Raw genomic sequence first — 8551 nt, 5'->3', positions numbered from 1 at the left:
GAGGGACAAGTAGACTTTCTGCTGAGTGCAGAGCCCAACGTGGAGCTTGGTCCCAGGACCTGAGATCACGATCTGAGGCGAAGTCAGATGCTTGACTGACTGAGCCACCCAGGCGTCCCTTTTTTCCCCACCCTTAGATTTTGTAATTCTAGCATACATACAGAAAGTAGTGTGAAAGTGCCTACATGTTGCTAATAAACTACAAACTAGTGTGTCCACAGGTATCCACCCTCCAGATAAAGAAATGGAAGGTTCCCTCACTACTCATGTGAATCTCTTCCATCTCGCGTCATCAGCCTCCGTCCAAGAGGAAAGACCATTGTGTTCGGACATGAGCTTGACCACTGTACTAATCATGCTTTTGATTTTTTGTGTATTATATTGCTTTAACGTCTTTGGGTTCTTGCTGCCTGGAGACACTGCCCCTCCCAGCACTAGGTGGTTGTTTTTTGACCTAAATTTGACCTAATAAATGAAACCTAGGTTTTAGTTTTTGACCTAAATTGTTTAATAGGTAAGAATTTTACAGACATTACTATATTAGCAGTAACAGTGGGGCTGGATAATATTGTGCCCTCTCTGTGCTGCCTGGTGAGAACCACTAATAATGTGGTGGAACTTGTAACCCTTCAGCTTTCCCACTTCCTTGTGCTTGTGGACTGGTTTAGTGATCCACTAGGTCTCAGGATTTCTTCTGATAGCTTTATGGAATGGATCAATGAGGATAACCTCAAAGAATTTGTATGTGCAGTCTTCACCAACCCAATAAGAATTCAAGACTCTCAGAGCCCCAGTGGCATCCAGCTTGTTCCTCTGCAGCAGACTGAAGACGTTGGGTAAGCTTTAGCTGGTTAACGCCATGATGGACAGACTTGCCGTAGGCGGCACCCTTAGGAACTGGGTATCTGTAGCCACTACACCACACACGTGAAGCCAATATATGACAAACTTGCTCGGCCTTGTACCCCAGTCTGCGTGCTTTATGGGGCCGGGTTGGGTGGAGGGCCCTGTGAAGTGCACAGAGCTGGGGTACTGCCAGCAGCTCACCCGGAGAAGAAGGCGCATGATTACATTGGACTGCTTCCTCCTCCATAGCGCCTGGATGTACTGGTACGTGCCCCTCTTGGCTTGCCTTTCAGGGGATGGCTGCCTCCAGACAAAGGCCGGACTAGCTAACTTTTAAAGACAGTAAGTAACTTCTTTGGAAGCTTACATATGATTCATATGCAAACCAGTCACTCCAGGGCCCATAGTCCGACCACCTCCTTTATCTTAACTCTCACACAATCCAGTATTTCTCCTGCCCTAAATCAACCTAGGGCTAGGTAGCAGACAACTGTGATCCTGAGCCCACTGGAATTATTCAAACTACACAATATTTAGCTTTACCTTGCTCTGTTTTGCCTTTCCTGAAGAAGCCCCAACACAGCTCTGACCTGTGCTTTTCCCTCATTCCTGTTTTCTGTCTCCTGACTGACCTGGTGCTTCCTTATTGATCCCGCATTACCTGGTGTGCCCCCTTCTCTTGGAACTTAAGTAATAAACTTTCAGTGGCATTAACCTATTGGTGTTATCATCTGGTTACCTTTATAATTTGGGACCCCAGCACAAATCCGTTGGCACAGGTGACTCTGGTGGGGGGGATGCCTCTGGACTGCTCTTGGCTTACTATCTATGCCAAAGAGCAGGTTCTGCCTGAGGGTACTACTGGCTACTGGTGCACTTGAACTTTTTTTTTTTTTTCAGCGTAACAGTGTTCATTGTTTTTGCACCACACCCAGTGCTCCATGCAGTACGTGCCCTCCCTATTACCCAATCTGGTTGGTAATAGGTTGGGTAATAGGTTCCTCAACCTCCCATCCCCCCCCTTCAAAACCCTCTGGTTGTTTTTCAGAGTCCATAGTCTCTCATGGTTCATCTCCCCTTCCAATTTCCCTCAACTCCCTTCTCCTCTCCATCTCCTCATGTCCTCCATGTTCTTTGTTATGCTCCACAAATAAGTGAAACCATATGATAATTGACTTTCTCTGCTTGACTTATTTCGCTCAGCATAATCTCTTCCAGTCCCATCCATGTTGCTACAAAAGTTGGGTATTCATCCTTTCTGATGGAGGCATAATACTCCATCGTGTATATGGACCACATCTTCCTTATCCATTCGTCCGTTGAAGGGCATCTTGGTTCTTTCCACAGTTTGGCGACCGTGGCCATTGCTGCTATGAACATTGGGGTACGGATGCCCTTCTTGTCACTCCATCTGTATCTTTGGGGTAAAACCCAGCAGTGGTGCGCTTGAACTTTAACCATAACTGCCTTGTGCAGTGTCTGCATGGTCTGTGGTTTTCCAATCTAAATTGTGGCAAGAGATTGACCCCAGATTCTTGTTGTATATAGTTACTATGATTGGCTGTATGAGAGGTCCCCAATCAACAGTTTATTAATGAAGTGTCCTACTGGATGAGAAGTCATGGAAGCATCTAGGGATAATTGGCATATACTAAAAGGGGCACGGTGAAGCCTTTCTGAAAAGTGGGAAGCACAGGATGGTTATCCTCAAGACTACTGCGAGGGTGCTGAGACTGATAGACTGGCCTGCCAACACCATTAGAGCACACCAAGGGCCACCATGGAGGGCTTAGGAGCCACACATTGAGTCCCAGGTGCTGTTCCTTCTTTGTGAGAAATCTACTTTGATGGACCAATAAGTCTAGGGTGAATTGTGTTCCACGGACAGGCCATTAAAAGCTGTCATTGAATGTTCTTGGGAATTGTGACCCTTCGGAAACACTCATCCGTTTGATTTGAAATTTGGACAGGCCCCTCTCATTCTTCAGTAGTTAGGTGGAGGGGGTCCATCCTATGAATAATCCTTGCTTCCAAAAATTTAAATACTGCTTTAAGGGGAAATCCCTATGTTGATACTTGCTTTGTTCTTTGTTCTCTGACCTAGTGAGTTAAAGAAGATCCCATCCATGGAAACTAGTTGCTCAGTGTGTAACGAGAAAGAACAGAAGGAAGGAATATTTTGTTTTTGCTTCCCTAAGACTTTTGAGGAGGTTTCTCAGCTCATATGAAGTTGTTGGTTTCCTGGTCAGTGTATTTGGGCATTCTCGAATGCCGCTGCCTATCAGCATGTTAAAAGCATCCTCCTAAAAATCAAATTATCGCAAAATCAGGATTCTGCCATTATATTACTCTTGGATTTAAACCACAGCCCCTCTAAATTTGATAGGGATATCCTAGAAAGAGAAGTGGATGCTCATAGGAGGGGCTACTTGGGACTACCAGGAGCTTATCAGGTAAATACTTCTTCATCTTTTTTTTTTTTTTTTTAGGGAAACAATCGAGGTCAGACAGGAGACTAAGTAAATTTTAAAAAAAGTAAGGACTGCAGCTTTTTTTGGGAAGTACTCCCAGCCCCCAAAAAGAGAACTTTAAATTTTAGTCACCCAGCAAATGCCAGGTATAGATACCATAGTGCTATTGTTACATTATTTGCTGATCTTATTTTTTTTAATTTATTTTTTTAAAAGATTTTGTTTATTTATTTGAAAGACAGAGATCACAAGTAGGCAGAGAGGCAGGCAGAGAGAGAGGAGGAAGCAGGCTCCCCACCAAGCAGAGAGCCCAATGTGGGGCTCGATCCCAGGATCCCGGGATCAGGACCTGAGCTGAAGGCAGAGGCTTTAACCCACTGAGCCACTCAGGCGCCCCTATTTGCTAATTTTAAAACAAGAAAGCTGTGGATGCCGGGAGAGAAAATAAAAGATAGCTAAATAAAAAACATGTATACATAATTTTTAAATATAGAATTGAAATTATATAATTTAATTCCCATAATTAGATCCAATTAGAATTCCAAAATTTGTATGTTAAAATTTCATATCCTAAAAACTTAGATAACTAAACATGTAATAATCATATGCATAACAACTATGTGATAACATTTATATACTAAAAAAAGTTATGGAAGAAAAAGGTAAAAGGGGCATTGATTGGCTTTTGTGCCTCTTCAACATAACTTCTGCATTAACATTTGCTAAAATGTACTCATTGAAAAAGCTTCGCAGACTTCATACTGTGTCTCAAATATAGTTATACCTGGGGATCGCACCATATTTAAACATGATATCCACTATAATTTTTAAAAATAATTAAAAATAGGGGTGCCTGGGTGGTTCTGTTGGTTTGAGCATATGACACTTGATCTCAGGGTTGTGAGTTCAAGCCCTGCACTGCGCCTACTTAAAAAAAAAAAAAAAGTAATTAAGGGCGCCTGGGTGGCTCAGTTGGTTGGCGACTGCCTTTGGCTCAGGTCATGATCCTGGAGTCCTGGAATCAAGTCCTGCATTGGGCTCCCTGCTCGGTGGGGAGTCTGCTTCTCCCTCTGACCCTCCCCCCCTCACGCTCTGTCTCTCTCATTCTCTCGCAAATAAATAAAATCTTTTAAAAAAGTAATTAAAAATAAAATAGAGAATAAATATGTATGCCTTTCTTTAACTGTAGGCTTACCTAAATTTCCTATAGTCCTGGGATGCCTGGGTAGCTCAGTCACTTAAGCATCTGCCTTTGGCTCAGGTCATGATCCCAGGGTCCTGGGATTCAGCCCTGCATTGGGTTCCCTGCTCAGTGGCGAGCCTGCTTCTCCCTCTCCCTCTGCTGCTCTCCCTGCTTGTGTTCTCTTGCTCTCCCTGTCAAATAAAATCTTTTAAAAATAATGAATTCCCATAATCCTAGTATACCTGTTACCCTAAGATATATCATCTTGAGTATATATCTATGACAACAATTATAAATTTAAGTGAAGGTAATTTGTTGGCACAAGTTTTCTTGATAAAATAAGCCCCTATGAATCCTTTGTTAAAACAATTAATATGGCCCAATGTAAGTTAAAACAGGGTCACCAAGGATTAAAACTTATTATATAAACTCCATTAGTAAAGCGGTGATCATCTCCATTGGGTCAAAGTTAAATAACACAGTTTTGACTTTTGTGACTTTTTTTTGACTTTTGACTTTGTTTTTCTTTTTTGAAAGAGTCCGATTGTGCTCCTGAGTCAGGGGAGGGGCAGTGGGAGAGGGAGAATCTTCAGCAGGCTCTATGCCCAGCAGGAGCAGATGTGCAGCTAAATCTCGTGACCCCAAGATCATGACCTGAGCCGAAATCAAGAGTTGGCTGCTTAACCAACTGAGCCACCCAGGGTGCCCCCAATTTTGCCTTCTCTTAAGGCTGAAAATAAGTACATAATAGGTAAATAAATCCAACCATCCATCCATCTATCCCTTGGCTACCTGGGGGACCCTCTGGGATTAACTGAGTAAACAGCAGTGGGTGTTCAAGGACTCAGTGAATTGCACAGCTAACCATCCTATGTGATGGAGCACAGTGAAATGTTGCTAATCAAAATAGGACCCCAGGAAACGTTACGCTTGGCCAAATTTCAGGCAGTCAGTCATTTTGGCTCTGGCTGCCCTGGCCAATGAATGCCCCCATCTTCATGGTTATTATGGACTGCTGGGCCATCATCTAAAAATTATCCCCTTCAGTGTCAACAGCTCTGGGAATCTCTTGCCTCACAGCACCCAAATTACATATTTCTGATATATATACTGAGGCCCCAATACATGGTTTTGTCAGGACACTCCTTTTTCCCTTTGAAGTTATTGACATTACTAATAGTAACCAAGGCACACATTTCATTTCTTAAAATACATAATTTTGTGCTCTCGGAGAAGGCATTCACTAAAACTTATACGTACCGGATGGGTCCCAGATGGCCAGTTTAATTGGGAGATGCAAAGATCTGTTCCTTGCGTTGTGCTGTTCCCATTTTTCTTTTTATACTCAGTAAGTTGTGGGAGATCCATTTATATTTTTGTATCATGATTTTTTTTTATTTTTGGTTCTCCAAAATTACTTGGTCTACTTTTGATTACACATTTGCTGAATCAATCATTTTTAGAACTGCGGTGTTTTTTGTATTGGATTTTCCAATCCAAGACCAAGATGATTCTCCCTGTTTATTTAAGTCTTCTTCAAAGAGGTTCAATATTTTACACTTTTCTCCCCACAAAAGCTCTGGAGGATATTAGATTCATTCTTAAGCACTTACAATTTTCTTATTATAATTTTATTACACATATATCTTATATATTTTGATTTAAATTTCCTGATTGTCACTATACAAAATGCAGGTGGTTTTCATATATCGAAATTTATCTAGCAGGCTTGCTAAATTTTATCTAAAATTCTTATATTTATGTACTCTTTTGGGGTTCTCACATAGGCAATCATATTTAAAATAATAACAGTTTTATTTTTGTTTCAGTCTTTAGAACAGTTGTATCCTTTTCTTGCTTTCCTGAATAAATAAAATCTCTAGTAAAATAATGACTAGCAGCTGTAAAATAAGCATACCTCTTGTTTTTTGTTTTTTTTTTTTTAAAGATTCTTTATTTATTTATTTGACAGAGAGAGAGCACAAGTAGACAGAGAGGCAGGCAGAGAGAGAGGAAAGCAGGCTTGCCGCTGAGCAGAGAGCCCGATGCGGGACTCGATCCCAGGACCCTGAGATCATGACCTGAGCCGAAGGCAGCGGCGTAACCCACTGAGCCACCCAGGCGCCCAAGCATACCTCTTGTTAATATCAATGCGCTACACACTGCATCTTTACCATTTGCTTTACTGGTGTTGTAAATTTGATAAGGTTAAAGTTTTTTCCTACCTTTCATAGTTTAGGGAGGCTTTCTCATGAGTGACCTCTCAGTTTATTATGTGCTTTTCTCTGATTGCTCTGAAATGGTGAATTTCTCCCATGATCTAATTCAAGTCCTTAAAACTGAATATTTGACTAAATGAATAAAAGTACTCTTTAAAAAATGTGGTGAATTCATTGAATTTCCAATGTTACAGCAAACCTTGTTATTCTAGGAAAACATAACTTGGACCTAAAGAATTGCCTTTTAAAATTTTCTGAATGTATCCTGTATTCTGATATTTTAAAGATTTTATTTATTTATTTGACAGAGAGAGACAGAAAGGGAACACAACCAGGGAGAGGGGCAGAGAGAGAGGGAGAAGTAGGCTTCATACTGAGCAGGGAGCCCCATATGGGGCTCAGTCCCAGTGTCCTGGGATCATGAGCTGAGTGGAAGACAGACTCTGAACTGACTGAGCCACCCAGGTGCCCTAGATACTGGTATTTTATTTTATTTTATTTATTTATTTATTAAAGACTTTATTTACTTGACAGAGAGCACAAGTAGGCAAAGAGGCAGGTAGAGACAGAGAGAGGGGGACATAGGCTCCCCACTGAGCAAAGAGTCCGATATAGGGCTCTATCCCTATTTACTTATTTATTTGTCAGAGAGCACACAAGCAGGAGAAACAGTAGGCAGAAGGAGAAGCAGACTCCCCCATGAGCCTGATATGGGCTCGATCCCAGCACCCTGGGATCATGACCCAAGCTGAAGGAAGATGCTCAATTGACTGAGCCACCCAAATGTCCCTAAAATGAGAAATGAGTGCTAAGTTTTATCAGGTGATTTTTTTTCATCTTCCCTTGCAATAATTCAGTTTCCTTTCCACTCTATTAATCAAATGTGTTGAGACAGTATCTGAATATAACCCACTCTGCAATCCTGGAATGAACCTGGTTATAGAGCATTATTCGTTTGTGTCCCAGATAGATTAGTTTTGCTCATATCTTATTTAGAATGTTCGCATACAAATACATGTTCTCTTAAAATGTCATTGCGTATGACTTATTTAATCTTAGTAAGTGCCGTTCAGTCTTCTAGTGTTCTTGAGCGAGTGCATTGCTGTGTCAGTCTCAGCCTATTGATGACGATGCTCTCAGCTAGAAATGCCTAGGGGCACTCACTTGGGCCTGTATCACTTGTTGGGAGCCCTGCATCATCCCCCCAGCTGGATTCAATGTTGTAGTTGGACCAGCCCTTGTGGTTCTTATTATGATTGCAAGGTGTACTTCAGCAACAACCATCAGGGAACTTTCAAAAAACAAAAACAAAAACAAAAACAAAAACAAGGTCCTGGAGGGTACAGGCATGCCCAGGGATACATAGCAAGGTGGGTCAAGGGAAGAGGGGGAGGGAGAGGATGAGCATGTGTGCATACCCCTGGGACTCTGTCTGTACTGGTGTCAGGAGTGGGGTGTCTAGGTCATGGATTGACTACCCCTGCCACCCCCTTGGATTCACTCTTGATCGGTGAATTTAAAACATAATAAGAGAGTCACTCAAGTCGTCAGTATCTCGATCACCCAGGGCTTTCTGAAAGGGGAACTTCATAGGTGAGATAGCTTGGCTCTTTAGTTGTGCAGCTGGCAATATGTTTACTCAAGATGGATTTTTTTTTTTTGAGAGAGAGAGAGAGTGAGTGAGAGAGCATGGAGGTGGAGGGAGGGACAGAGGGAAAGGGAGAGAGAGAGAATCTTAAGCTGGCTCCACACCCAGTGCACAACCTCAGTTTCACAACCCTGAGGATCATGACCTGACCCCAAATCAAGAGTCAGATGCCTAACCAACTGAG

The 8551-nt window shown here is 42.1% G+C and overlaps 1 pseudogene; it reads right to left on the bottom strand.

The window, feature by feature from the left end:
* Positions 1–540: 540 nt before the first annotated feature.
* Positions 541–7916, bottom strand: LOC123932837 (annotated as a pseudogene).
* Between the last annotated feature and the right edge of the window lie 635 nt (positions 7917–8551).

Source organism: Meles meles, chromosome 20, assembly GCF_922984935.1.
Source record: "Meles meles chromosome 20, mMelMel3.1 paternal haplotype, whole genome shotgun sequence".
Taxonomy (NCBI): Eukaryota; Metazoa; Chordata; class Mammalia; order Carnivora; family Mustelidae; genus Meles; species Meles meles.
This window is presented reverse-complemented; position numbering and strand designations above follow the sequence as displayed.